Raw genomic sequence first — 3643 nt, 5'->3', positions numbered from 1 at the left:
TTTTTGTATTATTGGCAAGCAATGAGAAAATATAGGACCAATAACAGAAGCTCATAAACGAACTCCACATTAAAATAAAAAGTTTTATGAATATTAAATAAATGTGAAACAGCAAGATTCGGCATAGCTATGTCGCAATTTTTAGGGTTCCGTAGCCAATGTCTGTCCGTCCGCGGCTTTGCTCCGAGACTATCAATGCTAGAAAGCTGTAATTTTGCATGGATATTTGTAACAACACTACGCAGACGAAATGGTAGAAAAAAAATGGAAAAAAATCTTTAGGGTAGGTACCTACCATCCATAGACGTAAAGTGGGGGTGATTTTTTTTCTCGACTAACCCTATAATGTGGGGTATTGTTAGAAAGGTCTTTTAAACCATTGTGCAGTTGCTAAGACGATTTTTCGATTCAGCAATTCGTTTGCGAAATATTCAAGTTTAAAGTGCAAATTTTCATTAAAATCGTGCGCCCCCAATTTAAAACCAATTAGGTGGTAAATCCCCTGGCGCCGTTTCCTGGGTAACCGCATCGTGAATCAGTGGAGCAGTTTACCCGAGACAGTGATCACCTTCAGTGATTTTTTTTAAAAACAGACTTGATAAGTACTTTGAAGACAATTACACAAGTGAGCAATGATATGCACGCATCAGCTATAAGCTGCCTGTGCAATATAAATAATAACAATAAATTAAAAAAACAGGATGGTTATAAAATTTACAAGGAAACTATATAGACAGAGATTGCTTGAGAATTATTAGTAGTTTAACAGTAAATAGCAGCAAGGTATATAAGAAAAAAGTAAAACCGACTACAAAAAAATAACAAAAAATGGAACCTACTAACCCGAAGTCGGTGCCTCAGCACCGGCCAGCAGGGGTGGAACAATAGTCATCTATCTACCTCACCTTCATACTACCTATGGGTTTCAATCCCTCCTGCTGGGTCGTGCTGAATCACCGACTTCGAGCTAGTAGGTACCTGCCTAGAAAAATATTTTCAAGGGTTTTGTAGTCGGTTCCATTTTTGTTATTTTTTTGGAGTCTGTTTTACTTTTTTGTTAAAATTTTCTTTATTTCTCACTTTTGAGTGATTTGTAGCCAAATTACCTACATCTCACAAAGATTCCATTAAGCCCAAACACGGCTTAGTTACGTTGTTTTTTAACAGAGTTCCGTTGCCTACCTTCCGGCTTCAGCATCAGATCAGTTCGAAAGAATCATTAACTTACAGCTTCTTCTTAGTCGCTTATCTAGGTTTATTAATCATGGTATTACTTAGCTTTGACGAGTTCCATTTTCCATCTACGGTCTTCTTCATCAGGTCCAGTTTACCAAATGATACTTTCTGAATGTAAATGTTTACCTTAATGCTAAAAATGCCAAAATCGCCATAGGTATGAATACATTTTGAGGTTTGTTCTCGATTTCCCTAGGATCCCATTATCAGATCTTGACTTGGTGACAATGGGACCATCTCAGAAGAGAATCTTTCGAATAAAATAAAAAAATAATTTTGTAGATCGATTCACAATTGACTGATTAATCTCACCGATATTATACATGTCGGCGGCCAATCGTAAAATCCGCCAGATCACGAAATTCCTAGGCATATCGTGAAACGCCGCCATTTCATGATATGCCTAAACGTTGGCCAGGCATATCACGATGTGCCTGAGAAATAATACGGCAGATCGATTAGAGCAACGCATTCGACGATATTCCTAGCTCTATACCGGGCACATCGTAAAATAGTTTCTTTTTTGGCCACTGGTGGCGCTGTGTATGCAATGGCGGCCGTGACCAGCTGACCGGTCGTGTTTGTTTAGCGCGTGAAAAATGTCGGCGTCGCAAGAAAATGATCCTTAAACCGAAACTAGTGATTGCATTCAAAATAGAAGTGCAAAAGAAGCTTTTGAACATCAGCTCCGTTCTTTTTATGTGTATCAAACGGATTCTGTGCACAATATGAAAAAACCATGGACGTCTGCCCGTATTTTAGAGGTTAGTATTTTGTTGATAAATAAAGTATTCACTAATTGTTATTTATTTATATAGAAAAATTTAGGTACGACGAGCGAAGCGAGGAGTGGTTAGTATTAATTGTGATCACGACGCACGAGCCGAGCGAGCGAAGCGAGCGTGCCGCGGCAGCGGCCGGCGAAGTGCCAGAACCGATATAGCGGCGTTTCATGATATGCCTAGGAATTTCATGATCTGCCTTAACTGGCCAAATCATGAAATGGCGGCGCTTCATGATATGCCTAGGAATTTCATGATCTGCCTAAACGTCACTAGGCAAATCGCTAAACGGTGAGTTTTGAACGATATGGCGGATGTCCCTTAGCCAATTCATGAAATGGCGGCATTTCACGATATGCCTAGGAATTTCGTGATCTGGCGGATTTTACGATCGGCCGCCGACATACATACCTTTAAAAAACTTAAATTTAAAATTTAAAAAACCCCCGACTTAAAAAACGCCAGCAAAAATAAAAATAAAAACGCCCGAAAAAAACGCTGCTTGAAAAGACAATTAAAAAGTAAAAAATAATTATGCGCTACCTAGCTGTTGCCCGCGACTTCATCTGCGAAGAATTCGTTTATCTCTATCCCGCGGGGACTATGCTGATTTCCCGCAAAATTAGCCTAAGTTAATTTAGTATAAAGTATCTAGTAATATTTTTTTATCTAAGCGTTGTCGGTGTCGGGGGACCGCTAAGGTTAATACTTTAAAAAATACAACATATTTAGTTTCATGTTAACCTTAGCGGTCCCCCGACACCGCGAGAAAACCAGCTTTCAAATAAAAAAAACCGCATTCAAATCGGTCCACCCGTTTAAGAGCTACGGTGCCACAGACAGACACACAGACACACAGACACACACACATAGCGGTCAAACTTATAACACCCCTCTTTTTCGTCGGGGGTTAAAAATACAAACATTGGAATATAGAACCTCCTCCTTTTTTGAAGTCGGTTAAAAATATACATCAACCGGGATGATTCCGTACACAATATGAAATCCTTAGAAAAATATTACTTGATTTTTTCGTAATGGCTACGGAACCCTATCTTGGGCGTGTCCGACACGCTCTTGGCCGGTTTTTACACATACAAATATTTTGTAAATATATTTCTACTTCTCTTCTTTACTAAAAAAAATTAGGGTGTTTCATTGATCGCACAATCAAACCTATCTAAATAACCAACAGTTGCCCGCAAGGTGCATCGAAAGATTCTTTCGATGAATGAAACACCCTATTGTTTGAAGTATAGACCAGCTTTCAAATAAAAAAAACCGCATTCAAATCGGTTCACCCGTTTAAGAGCTACGGTGCCACAGACAGACACACAGACACACAGACACACACACATAGCGGTCAAACTTATAACACCCCTCTTTTTCGTCGGGGGTTAAAAAGAAGAAGAAATCTATTTACAAAATATTTGTATGTATAAAAATCGGCCAAGAGCGTGTCGGACAAGCCCAAGATAGGGTTCCGTAGCCATTACGAAAAAATCAAGTAATATTTATCTAAGGATTTCGTATTGTGTACGGAATCTTCCCAGTGGAGGTATATTTTGATTAAATAATCGATCGATAGAGTTAGGTTAACATCTAAGTTAACATTTTTATTTTAT

The sequence above is a fragment of the Choristoneura fumiferana genome, chromosome 24 (assembly GCF_025370935.1).
Source record: "Choristoneura fumiferana chromosome 24, NRCan_CFum_1, whole genome shotgun sequence".
Lineage (NCBI taxonomy): Eukaryota > Metazoa > Arthropoda > Insecta > Lepidoptera > Tortricidae > Choristoneura > Choristoneura fumiferana.
The sequence above is the reverse complement of the archived record's forward strand: the minus strand, read 5'-3'. Positions refer to the sequence as shown.